This window comes from Taudactylus pleione, unplaced genomic scaffold (genome assembly GCF_031769625.1).
Source record: "Taudactylus pleione unplaced genomic scaffold, aTauple2 ptg000004l, whole genome shotgun sequence".
Lineage (NCBI taxonomy): Eukaryota > Metazoa > Chordata > Amphibia > Anura > Myobatrachidae > Taudactylus > Taudactylus pleione.
In genome coordinates, this window is record NW_028284407.1 from 8,526,425 (window position 1) to 8,553,821 (window position 27,397).

Genomic DNA, 27,397 nt, shown 5'->3' on the forward strand with positions numbered 1-27,397 from the left:
AGCAGTAGGCGTAGCAATGCAGGATCCTCCGGAGGAATCCTGGATAGGAGAGTCAGTCATGCCAGTGACATGGCCTGCAGGACTACTTCCGATCCTGACTAAGGAGGAAATTGACGAGGAGGGAGTTGACGGTGTGGTTTGCAGGCACTTGGATACAACAGGACAAAGGAATTTAGGTGTCCCTGGACTGCTTACGGTCTTAGCCAAAGTTTCTGAACGTTTCCCTACTTATTTCACCTTTACATATGGTACATATGGTAAGACAGTTGTTGTCTGGATTTGGATAGAAATATTGCCAGACCAAAGAGGTGGAATGTTTGGTCTTCTGCCCAGGCATGACCGTGATGGGCATTTTCATCCCACGGACAACAACTGTCTCCCCCGGAGCCTGATTTAAACAAACCACATCTCCATCAGAATCCTCCTCATCAACTTCCTCCTCAACGCCAGCTACACCAGTATCCTCATCCTGTTGTACTTCAACAGTGACATCTTCAAAATATCAGCAAGTGGACTGTGGGTGCTCCTTCCAGCACTTGCAGAGGGCGTGCAAATGGTGGAAAGAGCCACATATTCCCATCCAGTGTTGGGAAGGTCAGGAATCGCAACCGTCGCCACACTTGAACTCTCCTTGTATGCCCTCTACTATGACATTGGGCATCGGCCTTGGCAGATGACGTTGATGGCATTTTATTGTCTATGTAATGACTAGTGGCAACAGCTTCAGCACTAGCAGGAAGTGGTACTTGATCTTTCCCTATTTTATTTTTATCGGACAAAGTTTGGTCCTCCATTTATGTTATATTTATATATATATGTGCGGCTAAGGCGCACATAAACAATAAGAATAAGAAATTTTTATTTTTTTTGGGTTACACTTTGGGGGTTACACCACCCTTTAACAGACGAGCCAGCTGGCCCTTTACTTATGATACAGACGCATGCTTGGCACTGCTCCTTTGTTGATGCACATGCAGCTACACAATTCACAACATAGAAAAGAAGAATTTTGTATTTTTTTTGGAGTGCACTTTGGGGGTTACAGCACCCTTTAACAGACTTATGACACAGGCGCATGCTTGGTGCTCCTCCTTTGTTAATGCACGTGCGGCTACAGCGCACACAATACACAACACAAAAAAGGAATTTTTTTCTTTTGGAGTGCACTTTGGGGGTTACGGCACCCTTTAAGAGATGAGCCAGCCTTCCCTTTACTTATGACAGAGGCGCACGCTTGGCACTGCTCCTTTGTTGATGTACGTGCGGCTACAGCGCACACAATTCACAACACAGAAAAGAAGAATTTGTAATTTTTTTGGAGTGGACTTTTGGGGGTTATAGCACCCTTTAACAGACTTATGACACAGGTGGATGCTTGGCGCTGCTCATTTGTTGATGCACGTGTGGCTACTGCGCACACAATTCACCAACACAGAAAAGAAGAAATTTTTATTTTTTTTGGAGTGCACTTTGGGGGTTACACCACCCTTTAACAGACAAGCCAGCCGGGCCTTTATTTATGACAAAGGCGCATGCTTGGCGCTACTTTGTTGTGAAACGTGCGGCTACAGCGCACACAATTCACAAACACAGAAAAAATAATTTTTTACATTTTTTTGGAGTGCACTTTGGGGGTTACAGCACCCTTTAACAGACGAGCCAGCCGGCCCTTGATTTATAACACAGACGCACGCTTGGCGCTAATTTGTTGATGAAGGTGTGGCTACAGCACACACAATTCACAAACAAAAAATATATATTTTTTTTTTTTTGGAGTGCACTTTGGGGGTTATAGCACCCTTTAATAGATGAGCCAGACGGCCCTTGATTTATGACACAGGCGCACGTTTGGTGCTATTTTGTTGATACACATGTTGCTACAGCGCACACAATTCACAAACTCAGAAAAAAATAATTGTCTTTTTTGCACTTGGGGGGAGCACCCCTGATGGACAGATCACCCCCTGGACAACATTACAGCACCCCTTTAGGACTACAGCCTTTATGGGACACTGCACAACACAGCCCAGCCAGCTCCTATAGACTTTGGAGTGGACACAGCCCCTATGGACAACTGACTGCACAACACAGCCCAGCCAGACCCTATGGACAACAGCAGCACAACACAGCCCAGCCAGCCCCTATGGACTTTGGAGGAGTGGACACAGCCCCTATGGACAACAGCAGCACAGCACAACGCAACACAGCCCAGCCAGCCCTAACTCCCACCCTCCCTCTTCACTGTCCACAGCCGACGTGGGGTCCTTTTATAGAATCCAAAACCCACGAGATTTGACAGCGGAATGATGACGTTTTGCCTCGATTTCAGATCGGAGTCAGGTGGGAAAACTCGGGCCTGACTCGGATCTGACTCAGATCGGGGGGTCTTGGGGGGATTCGGATTCCATAAATCCGAACCCGCTCATCCCTAGTCTCTACCTATACAGTGGTCTGAATGAGGAGAAGCATTATCAGGCCATCCAGTATAGTTTACCCTCCTGCACTTGTAGTTAGCCCTAGGGGTTCCTATCCAAACCATCAAAACCTCAGTAATGTGACAAAATGCCATTGTTACTCCTATACATGGTATATTTTACAGATGCTCGCAGACCCAGTATTTGGGTTTTGGGTTTGGATCTTGCAACACCACCCTCGAGTGTTTTGGTTTTGGATTCGGATAAAATCGATAAAAACAGCTAAAATATCCGAATCCAAAACCTGAGTTTGTTTTTTAAATCCGAGTTCGTAACCAGCAACAGATCCGAACCGGGTCTCGGTTCAAACCGGGTCACAAAAGTGAATAAGAACCTTGACCCGGTTCTACTTGGAACCCCTGATTTAACAATTCCAATCACTTTTTGGTTGCAATCTGTGATCTGTGAAGCCCATACATTGCAGATTTTTATACACAATCGATTGCAAATTGCAGAATTAACACCCTTACACCTAAAGAAAGTGTATGCAAATAGTAGGTATTTTCATCCATTTGCAGTGTTTGTGATGTAATAAAGATGTGCAAGATGTGTACCAACCTGTAATAGAAGCACATGTGCAGACACAACCATGTTATAAACCATTTATTATTATTTATTAGCCACCCGTTTAACTTCTAAACCCTATCTAATACAGCTGAAACAATTCACTGGGGTCAATCCAGCTAGCTAGCTGGTTTGTTTCTTGAAACTCACAGACTTCGCACGAATGCACGCTCCCGAGAACTCTCCAGTCCAATTAAAAATGTCTATTTGCGGTACTCACAGCAGAGGTTTGCAAATTGACTGCCAAATGCAATGTGAGCGAAGTGCATGAAAAAGTGGGGAGACCATTAGGAAGGTACTGTAGGTTTTAAAATGGTGTCAAATGGCTGATTTGTGCTTTTTATTTTTTAGAAGCAAAAAAATTATAAAAAGCAAATTTTTTTCGTTTACTCTCAAATGGATTAAACGAAAAATGCAAAAAAAGTAGGAAAAAAGGTGATTTTGGGGTACTTTGAGGGCACCTTGACAAATTTAAAATAAAAAGAAAAAAAAATCAATTATTTTTCAATTAAAAAAATATTGTAATTAAATATGGGGTGCCTAAACTAACGAAAAAGTTGATTTTGAGGACAATTTTTTTACCCCCATTTTTAATTTCTATTTAGTCACTAGGTGGTGTCCATGGAGTTCAGCACAGTGTCCCGACATTTTAACCTTAAAATAAAAATTTTCCTTTCCATCTCTGGGAGGTGCGAATGGAAAAATGTGAATTCAGTCTGACTGATTCAGTGCGAGTTGCTAATTGGATTGCAAAATTCGCCATGCGAATTCGAAGAGAAAATAGCAACTCGCACCTTGCAATTCGCACCTAATTGGATTGGCTCCACGTCTTGCGCACATAAAATAATTATAATAATAATAATAATACTGGATAAACATGCTCTCAAAAGCCTAGGGGTCAATCCAATTGTCCGCGAAGGGTGCGAGTTGCCGTTGCCACAGTGTTAAAAGGCGGGCAATGACATCTGAATTTTCACCCCTCGTGGCCTGCTCTGAGCCTGAATTCGCACAATTTTGCTCAGAGCCCTATGGGGCTGAGCACTTTTGTGCGAATTTGGGCTGCCGCCAAGTGCGGCTTTTGTCGTTATGACTCGCACCTGCAAGATCATTGCAGACAATTGGATTGAGCCCCTAGTCTATGCCTATCTGATGAAAAGAGCACCAATCAATTTTATGGGAATGTTCGCAAACAGCCAATTGCAAGCAGTGTGATAGTGCTGGCTGCCATGATCATCATCCACTATTTCCGTTTTCCACATTTGGCACCTTGGGTGACAATCCTTTGTATCTGTTGCAGCAGAGAAAAAGTGCAGTGACCGATATCTACAGTGGTTAACATAGTGTAATCATCAATGCCAGCCATTTGTACCTAGCGGTACACTGCAATTTAATATTAACGGTGAACCCAGCTGTGACTAAGATATTATACCCCACAGTGGCCAGCATACTAGTTTATACAGTGGGTGTGTTAAGACTGCTGAGTAGTGGCTAAAAAAAAATCTGGCCTGCAATTATTTAATACATTATACATAGGATTTTCCATTATATTAAAATTTTCCAGTAGTGCCCAACATACAGTATTGTACCTTTCCCAACCTAGTATATTTATGTCCAGCAGTATCCAACACATTACATATGAATGGTTTACATATAATACCTAGCAGTGTCACATACATATATCTACCAGTGTCTGACATTTTATGCCAGGTAGTTCCCACGACTTTGGGCCGGATTCAATTAGAGGTGAAAAGTGCCGTTTGGAGATAAGTTTCCGCCTGTTTTCAAACTTTCTCCATTGTCAATTCCAGGACAATTTCGCCTAAGTGGAAAGTCAATGCATTGTAATAGGCGGAAAAGTATCTCCTATGAATAGCAGGTGAAAAAAATTGCAAAATCGTTATTTTGGGGTGCAAACGTGGGGAAATGACTCAGAAACCTTGGGACAGCCCCCCTCCAAAGGACAAATCAGCCAAAAAAATTAAAAAATAACCTAAGAACACCCCAAAAAAGACATGTTATTTTTGGGACAAAAAAATAAAAAGTGGGGGGACAACTATAAAAACTAGCGAAATAGACTTCTTGGGGTACTGTAAGGAGGGACTAAGAATTTTTGGGATTGCAGGTGTGTGTATGAGGGTGATTTTACACATTTTTTAAAAGTTCACTTTAAAAACACAAAAATATGCCAGCACCCATTTTCAAGTACCCCAAATTTGACAGGACTATTTATGTTTGCAAAAAAAATTCTGTTTTCTACCATTTTTCAGCACTTTTACAAATAAGCAGATATAAAGCTTTTAACACAAATTAATGACACAAAGTACCTTTATTAGGGCTAATAGTACACACTTGTACTGATTTCCAGTGTCAGTGCAACTTATTTTGGGGTACAGACTGATTCCCCCAATCCATTCAGTACTTTCCGCCTGTTCCGCATTCGGCGCTTTCCGTTCTCGCCTGTTCCCGAATTGAATTAGGTGAAAAGCAGGGACGTGCACGGAAAGATTCCGCCTCTGAAACAGGCTAAGGAGGCGGAAAGTCGGTCAGGCGAATCTTTTCCGACTTTTCGTACCTAATTGAATTCGGGCCTTAGCAGGGAGGAAAAAACTGGGATCTCATGTGTCCTTGTTTTTACTGGACACCCCCCAGTTTTTCCACCGAAAATATTTATTCTGCAGTGTTAAATTTCCCAGAACACAGACAGAGACACCTGATGCGTCTAACATAACGGCAATCTCCTGTAGCAGGTATTATATCAAACATGGGAAAAGAGAGTTTATTGAGAGTTAATTGCTTTCATATACCGCAAAATGGTTAAACTAATTATAGCCATATTGTAAATTATATATCTCACTGAAAATCACATATGTGCCCCAGTTTTCAGAGATTCTTAAAACCTGACAAGGGCCAAGCTGTAGCCAACAACATCCATCGGTTGGACCCATGGGTGGCAGCTCTGTGGGCGCTGGAGTACATACCATATTGGTATTTCTGTGTAACTGTCTGTGCATGGCATCTTTTTCAGTCACATCGGAGGAGGTGGTACATGAACATGAACGACACTCCCCCACCCAAATCATTTTAAAAAGTAGACTCCCATGATTGGTGCTGCCAGCGATTGATATAAGATCTACATCATACACTTTCCATGACTCAAGACTGAGCTCCATTGGATGCAAGGACGGGCAAGTTGAGTGGTATTAAAAATAATTACAAATAACATGACAGCGCTATCATCATAACAGGTATATACATACTCATCACAAATTTATTCAACCATAGAATCAATATAATGAAATATATACTTCTAAAATATTTTGTAGGTATTCTAATCTGAACCTCAAATAAATACATACAGTAGTATTAACTAGGGGTGAGCGGGTTCGGATTTCTGAAATCCGAACCCCCCCGAGCCCCCCCGATCCGAGTCCGATCCGAGTCAGGCTCGACTTTTCCCGCCTGACTCGGATCTGAAATCGAGGCAAAACGTCATCATCCCGCCTTCCGAGTCTCGCGGGTTTTGGATCCTATATAAGGTACCCGCGTCGGCGCCATTTTCTCACTCGGCTGTGGACAGTGAAGAGGGAGGGTGGGAGTTAGGGCTGTGTAGTGTAGTGTAGTGTAGTGCTGCTGTTGTCCACTACTTCAAAGTCCATAGGGGCTGGCTGTGTTGTGCTGTGCTGCTGTTGTTAATAGGGGCTGTGTCCACTACTTCAAAGTCCATAGGGGCTGGCTGGACTGTGTTGTGCAGTCAGTTCTCCATAGGGGCTGTGTCCACTCCAAAGTCCTGTGCAGTGTCCCAGTCCTAAAGGAGTGCTGTAGTGTTGTCCAGGGGGTGCTCTGTCCATCAGGGGTGCTCCCCCCAAGTGCTAAAAAAATAATATATTTTCTGTGTTTGTGAATTGTGTGCGCAGTAGCCGCACGTGCATCAACAAAGTAGTGCCAAGCGTGCGCCTGTGTCATAAGTAAAGGGCCGGCTGGCTTGACCGTTAAAGGGTGCTGTAACCCCCGAAAGTACACTCCAGTCCAAACCAAAAAAAAATTATTTTCTGAGTTTGTGAATTGTGTGCGCAGTAGCCGCACGTGCATCAACAAAGTAGTGCCAAGCGTGCGCCTGTGTCATAAGTAAAGGGCCGGCTGGCTTGACCGTTAAGGGTGCTGTAACCCCCGAAAGTACACTCCAGTCCAAACCAAAAAAAAAATTATTTTCTGTGTTTGTGAATTGTGTGCGCAGTAGCCGCACGTGCATCAACAAAGTAGTGCCAAGCGTGCGCCTGTGTCATAAGTAAAGGGCCGGCTGGCTTGACCGTTAAGGGTGCTGTAACCCCCGAAAGTACACTCCAGTCCAAACCAAAAAAAAAATTATTTTCTGTGTTTGTGAATTGTGTGCGCAGTAGCCGCACGTGCATCAACAAAGTAGTGCCAAGCGTGCACCTGTGTCATAAGTAAAGGGCCGGCTGGCTTGACCGTTAAGGGTGCTGTAACCCCCGAAAGTACACTCCAGTCCAAACCAAAAAAAAAATTATTTTCTGTGTTTGTGAATTGTGTGCGCAGTAGCCGCACGTGCATCAACAAAGTAGTGCCAAGCGTGCGCCTGTGTCATAAGTAAAGGGCCGGCTGGCTTGACCGTTAAAGGGTGCTGTAACCCCCGAAAGTACACTCCAGTCCAAACCAAAAAAAATTATTTTCTGTGTTTGTGAATTGTGTGCGCAGTAGCCGCACGTGCATCAACAAAGTAGTGCCAAGCGTGCGCCTGTGTCATAAGTAAAGGGCCGGCTGGCTTGACCGTTAAAGGGTGCTGTAACCCCCAAAGTACACTCAAGTCCAAACCAAAAAAAAAATTATTTTCTGTGTTTGTGAATTGTGTGCGCAGTAGCCGCACGTGCATCAACAAAGTAGTGCCAAGCGTGCGCCTGTGTCATAAGTAAAGGGCCGGCTGGCTTGACCGTTAAAGGGTGCTGTAACCCCCAAAGTACACTCCAGTCCAAACCAAAAAAAAAATTATTTTCTGTGTTTGTGAATTGTGTGCGCAGTAGCCGCACGTGCATCAACAAAGTAGTGCCAAGCGTGCGCCTGTGTCATAAGTAAAGGGCCGGCTGGCTTGACCGTTAAAGGGTGCTGTAACCCCCAAAGTACACTCCAGTCCAAACCAAAAAAAAAATTATTTTCTGTGTTTGTGAATTGTGTGCGCAGTAGCCGCACGTGCATCAACAAAGTAGTGCCAAGCGTGCGCCTGTGTCATAAGTAAAGGGCCGGCTGGCTTGACCGTTAAAGGGTGCTGTAACCCCCGAAAGTACACTCCAGTCCAAACCAAAAAAAAATTATTTTCTGTGTTTGTGAATTGTGTGCGCAGTAGCCGCACGTGCATCAACAAAGTAGTGCCAAGCGTGCGCCTGTGTCATAAGTAAAGGGCCGGCTGGCTTGACCGTTAAAGGGTGCTGTAACCCCCAAAGTACACTCAAGTCCAAACCAAAAAAAAAATTATTTTCTGTGTTTGTGAATTGTGTGCGCAGTAGCCGCACGTGCATCAACAAAGTAGTGCCAAGCGTGCGCCTGTGTCATAAGTAAAGGGCCGGCTGGCTTGACCGTTAAAGGGTGCTGTAACCCCCAAAGTACACTCCAGTCCAAACCAAAAAAAAAATTATTTTCTGAGTTTGTGAATTGTGTGCGCAGTAGCCGCACGTGCATCAACAAAGTAGTGCCAAGCGTGCGCCTGTGTCATAAGTAAAGGGCCGGCTGGCTTGACCGTTAAGGGTGCTGTAACCCCCGAAAGTACACTCCAGTCCAAACCAAAAAAAAAATTATTTTCTGTGTTTGTGAATTGTGTGCGCAGTAGCCGCACGTGCATCAACAAAGTAGTGCCAAGCGTGCACCTGTGTCATAAGTAAAGGGCCGGCTGGCTTGACCGTTAAGGGTGCTGTAACCCCCGAAAGTACACTCCAGTCCAAACCAAAAAAAAAATTATTTTCTGTGTTTGTGAATTGTGTGCGCAGTAGCCGCACGTGCATCAACAAAGTAGTGCCAAGCGTGCACCTGTGTCATAAGTAAAGGGCCGGCTGGCTTGACCGTTAAGGGTGCTGTAACCCCCGAAAGTACACTCCAGTCCAAACCAAAAAAAAAATTATTTTCTGTGTTTGTGAATTGTGTGCGCAGTAGCCGCACGTGCATCAACAAAGTAGTGCCAAGCGTGCGCCTGTGTCATAAGTAAAGGGCCGGCTGGCTTGACCGTTAAAGGGTGCTGTAACCCCCGAAAGTACACTCCAGTCCAAACCAAAAAAAATTATTTTCTGTGTTTGTGAATTGTGTGCGCAGTAGCCGCACGTGCATCAACAAAGTAGTGCCAAGCGTGCGCCTGTGTCATAAGTAAAGGGCCGGCTGGCTTGACCGTTAAAGGGTGCTGTAACCCCCAAAGTACACTCAAGTCCAAACCAAAAAAAAAATTATTTTCTGTGTTTGTGAATTGTGTGCGCAGTAGCCGCACGTGCATCAACAAAGTAGTGCCAAGCGTGCGCCTGTGTCATAAGTAAAGGGCCGGCTGGCTTGACCGTTAAAGGGTGCTGTAACCCCCAAAGTACACTCCAGTCCAAACCAAAAAAAAAATTATTTTCTGTGTTTGTGAATTGTGTGCGCAGTAGCCGCACGTGCATCAACAAAGTAGTGCCAAGCGTGCGCCTGTGTCATAAGTAAAGGGCCGGCTGGCTTGACCGTTAAAGGGTGCTGTAACCCCCGAAAGTACACTCCAGTCCAAACCAAAAAAAAATTATTTTCTGTGTTTGTGAATTGTGTGCGCAGTAGCCGCACGTGCATCAACAAAGTAGTGCCAAGCGTGCGCCTGTGTCATAAGTAAAGGGCCGGCTGGCTTGACCGTTAAAGGGTGCTGTAACCCCCAAAGTACACTCAAGTCCAAACCAAAAAAAAAATTATTTTCTGTGTTTGTGAATTGTGTGCGCAGTAGCCGCACGTGCATCAACAAAGTAGTGCCAAGCGTGCGCCTGTGTCATAAGTAAAGGGCCGGCTGGCTTGACCGTTAAAGGGTGCTGTAACCCCCAAAGTACACTCCAGTCCAAACCAAAAAAAAAATTATTTTCTGAGTTTGTGAATTGTGTGCGCAGTAGCCGCACGTGCATCAACAAAGTAGTGCCAAGCGTGCGCCTGTGTCATAAGTAAAGGGCCGGCTGGCTTGACCGTTAAGGGTGCTGTAACCCCCGAAAGTACACTCCAGTCCAAACCAAAAAAAAAATTATTTTCTGTGTTTGTGAATTGTGTGCGCAGTAGCCGCACGTGCATCAACAAAGTAGTGCCAAGCGTGCACCTGTGTCATAAGTAAAGGGCCGGCTGGCTTGACCGTTAAGGGTGCTGTAACCCCCGAAAGTACACTCCAGTCCAAACCAAAAAAAAAATTATTTTCTGTGTTTGTGAATTGTGTGCGCAGTAGCCGCACGTGCATCAACAAAGTAGTGCCAAGCGTGCACCTGTGTCATAAGTAAAGGGCCGGCTGGCTTGACCGTTAAGGGTGCTGTAACCCCCGAAAGTACACTCCAGTCCAAACCAAAAAAAAAATTATTTTCTGTGTTTGTGAATTGTGTGCGCAGTAGCCGCACGTGCATCAACAAAGTAGTGCCAAGCGTGCGCCTGTGTCATAAGTAAAGGGCCGGCTGGCTTGACCGTTAAAGGGTGCTGTAACCCCCGAAAGTACACTCCAGTCCAAACCAAAAAAAATTATTTTCTGTGTTTGTGAATTGTGTGCGCAGTAGCCGCACGTGCATCAACAAAGTAGTGCCAAGCGTGCGCCTGTGTCATAAGTAAAGGGCCGGCTGGCTTGACCGTTAAAGGGTGCTGTAACCCCCAAAGTACACTCAAGTCCAAACCAAAAAAAAAATTATTTTCTGTGTTTGTGAATTGTGTGCGCAGTAGCCGCACGTGCATCAACAAAGTAGTGCCAAGCGTGCGCCTGTGTCATAAGTAAAGGGCCGGCTGGCTTGACCGTTAAAGGGTGCTGTAACCCCCAAAGTACACTCCAGTCCAAACCAAAAAAAAAATTATTTTCTGTGTTTGTGAATTGTGTGCGCTGTAGCCGCACGTGCATCAACAAAGTAGTGCCAAGCGTGCGCCTGTGTCATAAGTAAAGGGCCAGCTGGCTTGACCGTTAAAGGGTGCTGTAACCCCCAAAGTACACTCCAGTCCAAACCAAAAAAAATATTATTTTCTGTGTTTGTGAATTGTGTGCGCAGTAGCCGCACGTGCATCAACAAAGTAGTGCCAAGCGTGCGCCTGTGTCATAAGTAAAGGGCCGGCTGGCTTGACCGTTAAAGGGTGCTGTAACCCCCGAAAGTACACTCCAGTCCAAACCAAAAAAAAATTATTTTCTGTGTTTGTGAATTGTGTGCGCAGTAGCCGCACGTGCATCAACAAAGTAGTGCCAAGCGTGCGCCTGTGTCATAAGTAAAGGGCCGGCTGGCTTGACCGTTAAAGGGTGCTGTAACCCCCGAAAGTACACTCCAGTCCAAACCAAAAAAAAATTATTTTCTGTGTTTGTGAATTGTGTGCGCAGTAGCCGCACGTCCATCAACAAAGTAGTGCCAAGCGTGCGCCTGTGTCATAAGTAAAGGGCCGGCTGGCTTGACCGTTAAAGGGTGCTGTAACCCCCGAAAGTACACTCCAGTCCAAACCAAAAAAAATTATTTTCTGTGTTTGTGAATTGTGTGCGCAGTAGCCGCACGTGCATCAACAAAGTAGTGCCAAGCGTGCGCCTGTGTCATAAGTAAAGGGCCGGCTGGCTTGACCATTAAAGGGTGCTGTAACCCCCAAAGTACACTCAAGTCCAAACCAAAAAAAAAATTATTTTCTGTGTTTGTGAATTGTGTGCGCAGTAGCCGCACGTGCATCAACAAAGTAGTGCCAAGCGTGCGCCTGTGTCATAAGTAAAGGGCCGGCTGGCTTGACCGTTAAAGGGTGCTGTAACCCCCAAAGTACACTCCAGTCCAAACCAAAAAAAAAATTATTTTCTGTGTTTGTGAATTGTGTGCGCAGTAGCCGCACGTGCATCAACAAAGTAGTGCCAAGCGTGCGCCTGTGTCATAAGTAAAGGGCCGGCTGGCTTGACCGTTAAAGGGTGCTGTAACCCCCGAAAGTACACTCCAGTCCAAACCAAAAAAAAATTATTTTCTGTGTTTGTGAATTGTGTGCGCAGTAGCCGCACGTGCATCAACAAAGTAGTGCCAAGCGTGCGCCTGTGTCATAAGTAAAGGGCCGGCTGGCTTGACCGTTAAAGGGTGCTGTAACCCCCAAAGTACACTCAAGTCCAAACCAAAAAAAAAATTATTTTCTGTGTTTGTGAATTGTGTGCGCAGTAGCCGCACGTGCATCAACAAAGTAGTGCCAAGCGTGCGCCTGTGTCATAAGTAAAGGGCCGGCTGGCTTGACCGTTAAAGGGTGCTGTAACCCCCAAAGTACACTCCAGTCCAAACCAAAAAAAAAATTATTTTCTGTGTTTGTGAATTGTGTGCGCAGTAGCCGCACGTGCATCAACAAAGTAGTGCCAAGCGTGCGCCTGTGTCATAAGTAAAGGGCCGGCTGGCTTGACCGTTAAAGGGTGCTGTAACCCCCAAAGTACACTCCAGTCCAAACCAAAAAAAATATTATTTTCTGTGTTTGTGAATTGTGTGCGCAGTAGCCGCACGTGCATCAACAAAGTAGTGCCAAGCGTGCGCCTGTGTCATAAGTAAAGGGCCGGCTGGCTTGACCGTTAAAGGGTGCTGTAACCCCCAAAGTACACTCCAGTCCAAACCAAAAAAAAAATTATTTTCTGTGTTTGTGAATTGTGTGCGCAGTAGCCGCACGTGCATCAACAAAGTAGTGCCAAGCGTGCACCTGTGTCATAAGTAAAGGGCCGGCTGGCTTGACCGTTAAAGGGTGCTGTAACCCCCGAAAGTACACTCCAGTCCAAACCAAAAAAAAATTATTTTCTGTGTTTGTGAATTGTGTGCGCAGTAGCCGCACGTGCATCAACAAAGTAGTGCCAAGCGTGCGCCTGTGTCATAAGTAAAGGGCCGGCTGGCTTGACCGTTAAAGGGTGCTGTAACCCCCGAAAGTACACTCCAGTCCAAACCAAAAAAAAATTATTTTCTGTGTTTGTGAATTGTGTGCGCAGTAGCCGCACGTGCATCAACAAAGTAGTGCCAAGCGTGCGCCTGTGTCATAAGTAAAGGGCCGGCTGGCTTGACCGTTAAGGGTGCTGTAACCCCCGAAAGTACACTCCAGTCCAAACCAAAAAAAAATTATTTTCTGTGTTTGTGAATTGTGTGCGCAGTAGCCGCACGTGCATCAACAAAGTAGTGCCAAGAGTGCGCCTGTGTCATAAGTAAAGGGCCGGCTGGCTTGACCGTTAAAGGGTGCTGTAACCCACAAAGTACACTCCAGTCCAAACCAAAAAAAAAATTATTTTCTGTGTTTAGCCACACGTATATATCAAATCGATATAACATAAATGGAGGACCAAACTTTCTCCGATAAAAATAAAATAGAGAAAGATCAAGAACCACTTCCTCCTAGTGCTGAAGCTGCTGCCACTAGTCATGACATAGACGATAACATGCCATCAACGTCGTCTGCCAAGGCCGATGCCCAATGTCATAGTAGAGGGCACATACAATCCCAAATGGCAAAGTTCAGGAAAATGACCTTGAAAAATACATTTAAATCAGCTGAAGAGAAACGTAAACTTGCCAATATGCCATTTACGACACGGAGTGGCAAGGAACGGCTAAGGTCGATCCCTAGTATGTTCATGACTAGTGGTTCAGCTTCACATGACGATGGAAGCCCTCCTCCCACTAAAAAAATCAAAAGAGTTAAGCTGGCAAAAGCACAGCGAAGAACTGTGCTTTCTAAGAAGATATCACAAATCCCCAAGGAGAGTCCAAGTGTGGTGGTGGTTGCGATGCCTGACCTTCCCAGCACTGGACGGGAAGAGGTGGCTCTTTCCACCATTTGCATGCCCCCTGCAAGTGCTGAAAGGAGCACCCACAGTCCACTTGCTGATATGCAAATTGAAGATGTCACTGTTGAAGTACAACAGGATGAGGATACTGGTGTAGCTGGCGCTGAGGAGGAAGTTGGCGAGGAGGATTCTGATGGTGATGTGGTTTGTTTAAATCAGGCTCCGGGGGAGACAGTTGTTGTCCGTGGGATGAAAAAGCCCATCACGGTCATGCCTGGGCAGAAGACCAAACATTCCACCTCTTTGGTCTGGCAATATTTCTATCCAAATCCGGACAACAACTGTCTTGCCATATGTACCATATGTAAAGGTGAAATAAGTAGGGGTAGGGACGTCAACCACCTAGGAACATCCTCCCTTATACGGCACCTGCAGCGCGTTCATAAAAAGTTACTGTCAAGTTCAGAAACTTTGGCTAAGACCGTAAGCAGTCCAGGGACACCTAAATCCCGTTGTCCTGTTGTATCCAAGCGCCTGCAAACCACACCGTCAACTCCCTCCTCGTCAATTTCCTCCTTAGTCAGGATCGGAAGTAGTCCTGCAGGCCATGTCACTGGCATGACTGACTCTCCTATCCGGGATTCCTCTGGAGGATCCTGCATTGCTACGCCTACTGCTGCCGCTGCTGCTGTTGCTGCTGCTGGGAGTCGTTCATCATCCCAGAGAGGAAGTAGGAACACCACTACTTTTACTAAACAATTGACCCTCCAACAGTCCTTAGCGAGGAGGATGAAGTATGACAGCAGTCATCCTGAAGCAAAACGTATAACTGAGGCCTTGACTGCTATGTTGGTGTTAGACGTGCGTCCGGTATCCGCCATTAGTGCAGTGGGATTTAGACAATTGATGGAGGTAGTGTGTCCCCGGTTCCAAATCCCGTCTAGATTCCACTTCACTAGGCAGGCGATACCGAGACTGTACAGAAACGTCAGAAAAAGTGTACTCAGTGTCCTGAAAAATGCCGTTGTACACAATGTCCACTTAACCACGGACATGTGGACAAGTGGAACAGGGCAGACTAAGGACTATATGACTGTGACAGCCCACTGGGTAGATGTATCACCTTACGCAGCAACAGCAGCAGCGTCACCAGTAGCAGCATCTCAGAAACGCCAGCTCGTTACAAGGCAGGCTACGCTGTGTATCACCGGTTTCAGTAAGAGGCACACCGCCGACAACCTCTTAGAGAAACTGAGGGAAATCATCGCCCAGTGGCTTACCCCACTTAGACTCTCCTGGGGATTTGTGATATCTGACAACGCCACCAATATTGTGCGGGCATTACATCTGGGCAAATTCCAGCACGTCCCATGTTTTGCTCACACAATAAACTTGGTGGTGCAGAATTTTCTGAAAAGCGACAGGGGCGTGCAGGAGACGCTTTGGGTGGCCCGAAAAATTTCTGGCCACTTTCGCCATTCAGCGACTGCGTGCCGAAGACTGGAGCGCCAGCAAACACTCTTGAACCTGCCCCGCCATCACCTGAAGCAAGAGGTTGTGACGCAGTGGAACTCAACCCTCTATATGCTTCAGAGGATGGAGGAGCAGCAAAAGGCCATACAAGCCTATACATCCACCTATGACATAGGCAAAGGAGGGGGTATGCACCTGACTCAAGCGCAGTGGAGAATGATTTCCGTGTTGTGCAAGGTTCTCCAGCCCTTCGAACTTGCCACACGTGAAGTCAGTTCAGACACAGCCAGCTTGAGTCAGGTCATTCCCCTCATCAGGCTTTTGCAGAAGCAGCTGGAGAAAGTGAAGGAGGAGCTAAGACGGAGCGATTCCGCTCGGCATGTGGGACTTGTGGATGAAGCCCTTCATTCGCTTTGCCAGGATTCCAGGGTGGTCAATCTGTTGAAATCAGACCACTACATTTTGGCCACCGTGCTTGATCCTAGGTTTAAAGCCTATGTGGTGTCTCTCTTTCCGGCCGACACAAGCCTGCAGAGGTGCAAAGACCTGCTGGTGAACACACTGTCAGCTGAAGCGGAACGTGACACGTCAACGGCTCCTTCTTCATTTTCTCCCGCAACTGGGGCTGCCAGGAAAAAACTTAGGTATCCTAAGCAACCCGCTGGCGGTGATGCAGGGCAGGCAGGACCAAGTTTGGACATCTGGTCCGGACTGAAGGACCTGGCAACAATTTCTGACATGTCTACTGTCACTGCATATGATACTGTCACCATTGACAGAATGGTGGAGGATTACATCGGTGACAGCATCCAAGTAGGCATGTCAGACAGTCCATACCTGTACTGGCAGGAAAAAGAGGCAATTTGGAGGCCCCTGTACAAGCTGGCTCTATTTTACCTGAGTTGCCCCCCCTCCAGTGTGTACTCCGAAAGAGTGTTTAGTGCAGCCGGGAACCTTGTCAGCGAAAGGCGTAGGAGGTTGCTTCCACAGAATGTGGAGAAGATGATGTTCATCAAAATGAATTATCAGCTCTTCCAGGGAGACCAGCCTCCAGAAGGTACAGAGGGACCTGTGGTGGTGGATTCAAGTGGGGACGAGTTAATACTTTGTGAGGATGAGGATGTACACACTGAAGAGGGTGAGGAATCGGTGGATGAGGAGGATGAGGATGACATCTTGCCTCCGTAGAGCCAGTTTGTGGAGGGACACATTAATTGCCAGCTTGTTTTGTGGGGGCCCAAACGAACCAATCATTTCAGCCACAGTTGTGTGGCAGACCCTGGCGCTGAAATGATTGATTTGTTAAAGTGTGCATGTCCTGTTTATACAACATAAGGGTGGGTGGGAGGGCCCAAGGACAATTCCATCTTGCACTTCTTTTTTTTCTTTGCATTATGTACAGTTTGGGGCCTAGTTTTTCTAACTGCCATCCTGTCTGCCACTGCAGTGTCACTCCTAGATGGGTCACGTGTTTGTGCCGCCCACTCGTGTCGCTTAGCATAGTCATCCAGCTACCTCGGTGCAACCTTTTGGACATGAAAACACTATTGTGAGGTGTGAGGTGTTCAGAATAGACTGGAAATGAGTGGAAATTAAGGTTATTGAGGTTAATAATAGCATAGGAGCAGAGAAACCAACAAATTCTGTGATTTTAGCTGTTTTTATGCTTTTTAAAAAAAAAATACAGATCCAAAACACAAAACCCAGAACCCAAAACACGGAAGGGTGGTTTTGGCAAAACCAATCCAGATCCAAAACACGAAGAAAGATCCAGATCCAAAACCAAAACACAAAACACGAAAAGTGGCCGGTGCACACCCCTAGTATTAACAAGTAAGTACTTGCAATACAGAAACGTGTTGAGCTATCAAAGGGATTTACAGACCTGTGGGTCACCTCTATAATATTCAGTATATCTATGCCACTGATATTACACTCCTTTCTGGACTAAAAGACCTCTCTGAAGGGGAGCATGTGTTACTATTAGAACGAGGTAACAGCACACAATACGGACCAGTATCATCTGCTCCAGAATTTTCCCAATTGGAAGACAACACCGTGCACTTGCTGCTGTCTACCCCCGGCTGGGGCAAAACTACCGGTGACTACAACAAATATCCCTTCAGACAGACTGCAGCTGCCGGCTCTATGAATACAGCTTAATGTGAATGGTACGAGCCACACAGATACCAGCCAAGGACCCTTATCCCTACAAGTAACAGGACGACTTTTGGAGCTTGGTTTTGGCTCGGAGATATGGGTAACTATTTTTACTCATTACTCAGATCTTTGATCCAGGGATGCCCAGCAGAACTAACTTATACTGGGTATATTAAGGTCTAAGACAACCTATTCACCCAACCTCTGAAAACATTTCATATCTCACTGAATTCCCTTCAAAAAGGGATCAGACTGAATGCTTACTCTTTTGATGACTGTATGATTCCATCTACTACACAGGGGATATAATTCCACCACCACAAAACCACAGTCTTTGTGATTGAATTATGCACTTCCCTTACCCATTTTAATTTTTATATCTCTTTTAAACCTTCTTAATCCTATGTACCGTATGTATTTATTTGAGGTTCAGATTAGAATACCTACGAATATTTTATAAGTATATATTTCATTATATTGATTATATGTTTTAATAAATTTGTGATGAGTATGTACATTATGCCTTTTATGATGATAGCGCTGTCTTTTTATTTTTAACCTATATATGTGCTGGGATGTTTTGCACTATTCCCTTCATTTAAGATAGCTGCTTCCTCATACCTATTTGAGAGCAACCCCGTTCCTTAAAAATATTTAAGCCCAGTGGCAACTCCAGAGGTGGGGCTGCAGCGCCATCCAAAATTCAGATAGGGGAGCCACGCTAACTGCCAGTGTGCCCCGGTCGGCGATGTTTGGCAGCGTTTGGGGTGGCAGTTGGTGAGGCTCCCCTGTTTGAATTTTGGACTGTGCTGTAGCCCCACCTTTGGAGCTGCCACTGTTTAAGCCACCTAATAGACGTGCACAGCCAGAGGAACACTGGGAATTTTTTCAAAGTCAGAGGCCCAGTTTTATGCAATATTTCAATTAGTTGTCTGTCAGTTTGAAAAAAGAAATTGGTTGTACTTTTGACAGGTTGACTGTAGGCTCATCAGCTAAAAATAATGGGAAAAAGACAGAAATAAATGGCCTACATTGCATCTTCCGTTTTCTGCCGTACAATGGCGTGCCACCAGAGGTTGCAGAGGTCGCTGGTTATATGATATCTCAGCATTACATGGACAGCAAGATGCCTAGCACTTTCAAGGTTTACTTTATAATTAATACCCTTTGTGAAGCTTTTATTTTCATCATACAGACACCATGGAAAGCTTCCAAGACACGTCTCCAACTTTCAATAAGACAATGTAAACAGAGTCTCTCTACAGAGTTCACTTTAACATTGAGACCGCTGTCCAGAGATCGAACACAGAGATAGCTAGTGCTGCTTCTATGTTCCTTTGTGCACTTCAGTCATGACCCTAATTAATGTGCCTTGTTTAAACACGCAGTTCTCCAGCTAATGGGTGGCTCTGTTTAGACAATTAAGCAAAGCTGACAAGGAAATATTCCCTGAAACCCGGTCATAAAAAGTACATTATGCTGTATTATTATGAGTCAAGTAGCATTTATAACCTGTGCACTACAATACAGAGTGATCAATCATTACCTGCCACTGAGGTATGTTAACATCAGATCAAAGAGTGAGCACCAAGTTAAACAAACAAGGACACATAAAAATCGCCTTAGCATTTTACAAATATAGTAAAAACGAACATACTTGAACCTCCCCTAGAAATTGATTTACATTAGCTGGGAGATGTAGATAAAAGTTTAAGGTTGCTATTGTAAACAGTCACTAAATGATCTCCTTGGATGTATGTATAAGCGTTATATGTAACAGTGGGCTGAGGTTCACCTAAGAGATCTTTGGAGACACATCTTCTATATGGTGCCCAGACCTTTACATGAGATGGCAAGATCATCTGTCTAGGCTAAATGTGCAAGGCGTCTTCAAGTATAAATGTAACACAAATCTAATAAGAAACAACATAAAATATTAAACAGGATCAGTGCTGAGCTGTTTAAAGTTAATAATAAGACCAATGAAAAAAGTTACTGTAATCAGAATTGCTTTTCATTCCCAGAACTTGCCTGGCTAATCAGCGACTCATCCTAATTGTTTTACTAATTGCTTCACTTGTCCAGTGTTTTATTACTTCCTGTCAGCCTTTCCCATCCACCCACCAAAAATGATACATTTAGGGTGATCAGATAAGCTACTGGAGAAAGGGGGGTAAACTGCAGGAAGGCAGAGATAGGGACATACATATATGGGGTGTCTATTTTATTCAAATATTGATTTTGTTGTTGTTGTCAGATGTCTGCACTAAATAAAAGACATGTTTTAGTATTTCAAAGCAAATCAAAGATGATCTGACACTAAGGCCAAAGATCACAAGAATAAAACAAGGGTAATATTTCGTATCTAATAATACTACTAATAATAAATAATACAACAACTACTACTACTACTACTACTACTACTACTAATAATAATAATAATAATAATAATAATAATAATACAAATCTACTGCTACTAATACTAATAATACAGCTTCTACTACTACTACTTCTACTAATAATAATAATACAAATACTACTACTACTACTTCTACTACTACTAATAATAATAATAATAATAATAATAATAATAATAATACAAATACTACTACTAATAATAATACATCTACTACTACTACTACTAATAATAATAATAATACAACTACTACTACTGCTACTAATAATAATGCTACTAATAATAATACAACTACATTACTACTGCTACTACTATTACTAATAATAATAATAATAATAATAATAATAATAATAATACAACAACTACTACTAATAATAATAATACAACTACTACTACTGCTACTAATAATAATACTACTAATAATAATACAACTACATTACTACTGCTACTAATAATAATACTACTAATAATAATACAACTACATTACTGCTACTACTATTACTACTACTACTAATAATAATAATAATACAACTACTACTAATAATAATAATACAACTACTACTACTGCTACTAATAATAATACTACTACTAATAATGCAACTACATTACTGCTACTACTATGACTACTACTACTACTAATAATAATAATAATAATACAACAGCTACTACTACTAATAATAATACAACAGCTACTACTACTACTAATAATAATACAACTACTACTACAGCTACTAATAATAATACTACTAATAATAATACAACTACATTACTGCTACTACTACTACTACTACTAATAATAATAATAATAATAATAATAATAATAATAATAATAATAATAATAATAATATAACAACTACTACTACTAATAATAATAATAATAATAATAATAATAATAATAATAATGATAATAATACAACTACTACTACTGCTACTACTACTACTACTACTAATAATAATAATAATAATAATACAACTACTAATACTGCTACTACTACTTATAATAATAATACAACTACTACTACTACTAATAATAATAATAATAATAATAATAATACAACTACTACTACTAATAATAATAAAAATACAACTACTACTACTACTAATAATAATAATAATACAACTACTGCTACTAATAATAATACAACTACTACTACTGCTACTACTACTACTACTAATAATAATAATAATATTAATAATTGCTATTATTATAATTATCTTTTATTACTATTTTATTACGGTTATTATTTTATTACTAGTTTTTATTTTTTAGTCACTACAAAGTGTCAGCAGTGCTTTACACAAGGTAAACAAAAACACATTTAACCTTTTCACATCTGCATCATACCAATGGGCCTTTTTATCAAAGCAAATTTGCAGGATATACCCTGAGGACACTAATTTCTGGGAGGGTATCCACAAATATTATGTAAGTATGTAAGGGGGTCGCTGCAAATATCAGTGATATCTGCTTTAATCCCCCATTTTCATTTGCAAAAGGTTCTAATGAGGGAATCTTAATTGCTGAATTTAACAAGCAAAGCATTTGGGAGCTTGGCCCCGGTAGAACGCCATCTACAGATGACGTTAGCTACCTGGGCATACTTGCCTACTCTTCCGGAATAATCATGAGGCTCCAGAAAATCGTGTGGTGCTCCCGGCTGCCCAGAAAGTGGGCACCCCTTCCACAGCCGTCCAATTGAGGGCAGTCGGGGGGGGTGGGTGATGACACAAAGCGATTTGCATTGAACCACGTCATCAGTGCCCCACCCCATGCTGCAAATTGCCAGTAATCTCGACATTGTGTAGTGGGGGGCAGGGCCACAATGATGCAATCATACGGTCATGCCCCCACTTTCACCCCACATGCGTAGTAGAGCAGCAGGGGGCTGAAGCAGGAAGTAAAGAGATTGCATATGCGATCACTTTACTTCTGATCACTAGGATGGGCTCTTATTGGAGCCCCGGTCCCAGCGAATCAGAGATCATACATACCAGTGAATAAAGATTCCTTATTGCCGTGAGTTGCGGCAATAATTAATTTTTAAAAGCGAGGGTGGGCCACAGTTCATAATGTACATGCCCCCATGATTAATGTTCACTAAACCTTATCATTGCCAGAATGTAGGCTACCCAGTTGGGAAATTTAAATGAGAGACAGCCTACATCTGGGTTTAACTGAAAAGAAACCAAGCATATTAGTGTGGCCGCAAAATGACAGAAATAAAAGGTAAGTAATAATTGTGATTAAAAAAAAAAAAAATTGGAGCTTGTCCAACACAAGACCACGACAGCTACAACAGTTGTCAGTGCCGATTATATATTTATGTATGGCATTTTTGCCCATTCATATTCTTCCACTATGTCAGCGCAGAGTTTCTGTACAAACATTTGTAGCAATATCCCATAATGTAAGCTCACTGATCAGCATGTGGATTGTAACCGGTGCTACACTATGAAGATAGAACTTCCAAGTGTATTACATTAGAAATATGTAGCTCCTTGGCACCAGGTCATAGTGCAAAGATAAACCGACTACTTAAGTTCATTAAAAGCATTTTCTTATGCATGCAAATTATACAGTTACATTGCTCTGCGTTACTTACAGGCATAAATATTTTATGAAAAGTAGGATGATTATAAGTCCTGCTACTTTATAGTACCATGAACATGTTTGGTGCCATCAATATTTCATTGAATTTAAATTAAAACCAGGAAAAAAAGTTTAAGTTTAGAAAACAGGAGACTGACAGTTGATGTAATGTATTCTGCTGTATTCTAAGAAGCAGCTTGCTATTTGCACTATTCAGGGCCAGACTAAGATTTGTGGGCAACTAAATTGTTGGGTGCCAATCCAATAAAATTGACCCCTGCCGTTGCAGTTATGCCCCATACCGGCAACATTGCAGTGTATTACATCATGTCTGCTATGCTGCCATGAGCAGACGTGATATAAAACATTGCTATTCTGCCTGGAGCCGGCCAGGGGTAATGCTTGCGGCAGTATGGGGCCATCAATGTGTGGGTGCCCCTGTGTGACCACCCCATCTGCCCCCTCTATAATTGTATCCCTGGTACTATTTTAAAAAATCTGTAACCTAACAGAGGAAATGACTAGGACAACAGTGCAAGTCAGCAGTTTAAGAGAAATCTAAAGGATTAAATAAATCCTGGGGCTGCCTTTGTGTACCAGGTTCTACCCTAGAACCAGAACTAAGAGAAAGTAGCAGGGATGTACAGAAAATGGCCCTAGTGTATAAGGAAGGAATTTGGTAGAAAGATGGTTCAATACAAAAATCGAGTATAGCTTCCCTTTGTAGAGGTCTGGGTACTAGCAAAGTTCCCTCAACATTCATATACAAGGAAGATAAATACACATAGTGTAATATGCAGTTACATGAGTAAACCCACTAGCTGTAAAACACATTTTAGAGGTAAGTGGGAGTCTGACCCCTGCAGGTAGTATGCTTACAAGATTAGGTACAGTAGATATCTGGGCATGTCACAAATTCCCTTTGGATTCTCTGGATCTTTTTGCAGGTGGTGAAGGTGAAATTTAATTACCATACCATTTGGGAGAAATAAGTGGGCTGGATAGTGTACTGCAAGATAACAAAACAGCAATACACAGCAAAATAAATAACAATTAGTGCAATACAAATCTTTTGGATTGGCATTGTACCAGATGATAGCATAAATTGAGCAATGTAATCGTGGTTCAAGATGAGAGGCAGGATCAATCAAATAAGTAGGTAGAGTCCACATTCACCCAACGCATTTCCAGCTGCACAGGAGCTCTTTGTGATAGCAAGTGTGGGCCCGGTTCTCAAAAGTTTGGTTTAAGTACTGTTCTTGAAAGTTAATTTCTAGGTTTTCCCAAACCAGTAGTGGAATGTTGAAGAATGTTAAAGATTATATGGCTTTTCCAGCTGTTGATATGACAGGAGACTTCTGAATCTAAGCTGCCCCTGATACTTGTAATTGGCGTTTGAGGATTACTTGAAACCGGAAGTTCCTCGGACTGTTGGTGGTGGCCGGAAGTCAAGTTGTTACAACATGCTGCTGGAAGTGGATGACTTGGAGCAGTATTTACGGTTGGTGGAATATGAAATAGAAAGAAAGGAGCTTTTGTAAGATAGCCCTAATTGCAGTAAAGTCCTGTTCACGAAACAATTGCAAAATCAGAACATCGATGCACATAAGCCTGATAAAGCAGTTATGTTTGCAGGTGGTCAAGGGCGATAGAAATAGAAAATGATGATGATTACCAGCACTTGCAAACCATTTTTGATTAGCAGGCGGCAAATGTACTGTTGTGGCTAACTGGTGCTTTCTGCAATGTTCAGGAGAGCACAAATTACTTGTGCATTAAACATATTGGTTAGAAGTAACCACCTACATTATTTTGCTGACCCAATCTCCCTAAAGAATACACCATTATGTTGACTGGCCTAGGGCTGCTTGAGCACTATAGTGATGGGACTCTACTCTGTGTGTTTCCCTGTATTAGTGCCTCTAGCACCAGCATTCCAAGCCTAATGCTGGTAGGAGCATTTCGGTGTGACCCTATGTTTTTCTTCACTTAGTTTTTCTACTATCAGCCTAGACTGCCATCATTAGTGCTGATTGACATTTGGGGGGAATCCACACTGTTGTATTTAAAAAAAAAAAAATCTCTCATTCACAGCTGTACAGATGGCTTGACGCATTTCTCTGCCTTTTGCATGTCAGAATATGGTGATCTTCAGTTTGGTGCTTTTACAATATCCCTATACTGTACCTAAAATAATTTACCTCTTGTTAACTGTACAATTGGACTGACCAGCACAGACACTATCAAGGACAGTAGTGGGGCAGCACAGATGGTTAGAAATATTGCCTCACAACACTGAGGTCCTGGGTTCAATACCCACTATGGCCCTAACTATTTGGAGCTTGTATATTCTCCCTGTTCTTGCATGGGTTTCCTCCGGGTACTCCGCTTTCCTCCCACACTCCAAAAATATACTGTTAGGTTAATTGGCTCCTTACACAATATTAACCCTAGTGTGAATGTGTGTGAGCATGTGGTAGGGAATATATATTGTAAGCTCCACTGGGGGCAGGGACTGGTGTGAATGGCCGAATACTCTCTGTAAAGCGCTGCAGAATATCTGTGCGCTATATAAATAACTGGTAATAAATAAACAATTATATAAGCCTGCTTCAGCCATCATATGTGGCTGCCTGCCTGCATGTTTGTGTTAAGAGCAATAACTTATAAAGGCTTCACGCTAACCATCTCAAACTGTTACTAACAACAGGACACCTGTAGATAAAAAGTGGTTTACCAACATCTGTCGTGTTTATTATGAGCTAAGGGCGGGGATTTTTTTCTTTCCTGCCCGCTCACTAAGCTGTGGGTGCCCACCCACAGCATGTGTGGGTGGCCTGGAGATGGTCGCGATTATCGCAACCATCGGCATTGCCAAGGAGACTCTAAGGTAGGGTCTCAGCACTCGCAATGCCGAGTGCACTTCCTGCTCCAATGGAGCAGGAAGTCCACTACTGACATCACGAGTCATGTCAGTAGGGCCGCCCACAAACGGCAGGCGTTCCTTTGGGAACGCCTCCGTTTGCGCAGCCACCACTCCTACCCGCCTACAAAACGGGGAGAGCTGCCTGCCCTGTTTTGTTGCGAGCCCCCGGAGCGAGTGGAGTTCTCACTTGCTACTGGGCTTGCACACGCACGTGGCACACGCCGTGCGTGCGCACTGGGCTACCATCGACCCATTTGCGAGCACTATGCACTGGCGGTCTATGCACTGACTGTCTATGGCGGTGGTTGCATCTCCATTAATTATTAAGATTACAACTAATATAATATACAGTGATACAAGTTTAATATTGGAGTTTTCTATCTAAATTCAAGTAGACGTTATATTGCCAACATATGTGCAGGATTCTTTTGATCAATTGAGTAATCCTTTTGCTATATTAAGATATTTGTAGTTGGTTAAAGAGCTATTAGTGTATGCATTTACATAGAGATATTTATTTGTATGAAATATCCTAATTTTATATATTTTATATGTTTATTCACCGGTCGTGTGTGATATTGTAATTAATAAAATGGGGCTTGACTGATTGCGCTCCAGTGCAGGTTTATTTTATAATTGATCTTTATTTGATTATTGACATATGATGGGATGTTAGCCTATCACGTAACACATCACCTGGCTGTTCATTTTCAGTCTTTGTAATGTGTCACAGTTAACTGATATATAGTGCAGGGGATAAATTGACCTCTTTAATTAGGAAACAAAAAAAAAAGTTTACAAAAATTGTGGAGAGGTAAACATGACCCCACACATTTTACTGTTAATAATATCATATAAAGTTATATTGCCCTCTTATATTGCCCTCTTTAAAATGTGTTGGTAAGCAATGAAAATAGTTGGCACAAACTGAGATTACAGACAAAGTTTACACAAATAAAGTTTTGTGGCAGAAGAGGCCATTTGGCGGAGTTAGAAAGCTCAGGCGATACAAACTTCAAGTTTCGCTCTTGTTTCGTCATTCCAAAGCATGGTGTTCTGTTGTGTATTTGTAACTTTCCATTTTGTTGAATGAATATAGCTGGAACAATGCGCACATCATTTTGCTGTGTATTCTGTTTGCAGTAGGATTTCAAATTTCCCCAGTAAAATATGAAAAATGTCTTGGCCAAATTCAAAACGAGGTGGATAATTTGCAAAATAATGATAAACAACCGGTGAAGGATTAATGCTGGGCATACACTGAGAGATAAAATGCCTGTCAGACCGACAGACATTTTATCTGGCAGCCTATCACCCTGCAGATATCGCGGGCATACACTGTCAGATGTCTCACAGTGTATTGGCCCCGATATCTGTGCTCCTCCCCCTGAGGAGGAGACATTTCCCCGTTCCTTCCCTGTGAAGGAACAGGGGAAATGTCCGTCTGTCGACTAGGGCTGGGCATACACTGCCCGATGCGGCTGACATTTAACTTACAGAATATCACATCAGACGCGCATGCTGGACGACCCGGCATACCCAATCGATCGATATTTTAGCATTGGTCGGCCGGACACGCTACAACTATCGTGGCGTTCCGCCAATATCGGGCGTATCGGCCCAAAAATGTATAGTGTATGCCCAGCATAAGCAAAGTAAGAATTATAATTTCATAACAAAGAGTCTGCATTTATAACTTTGGGGCCATTTTAGTAGATCTGGATGAACTGCACATTATAGCAATTGTTATTACAGAAAAAGTACAATTTCAAGGCAGCACTGCAAGCTGGTCAGTTATCTGTTTTCACGATGCTAAGGGCCTGGTTCTGAGTTGGGTGAATCTGTGGGTGCTCTA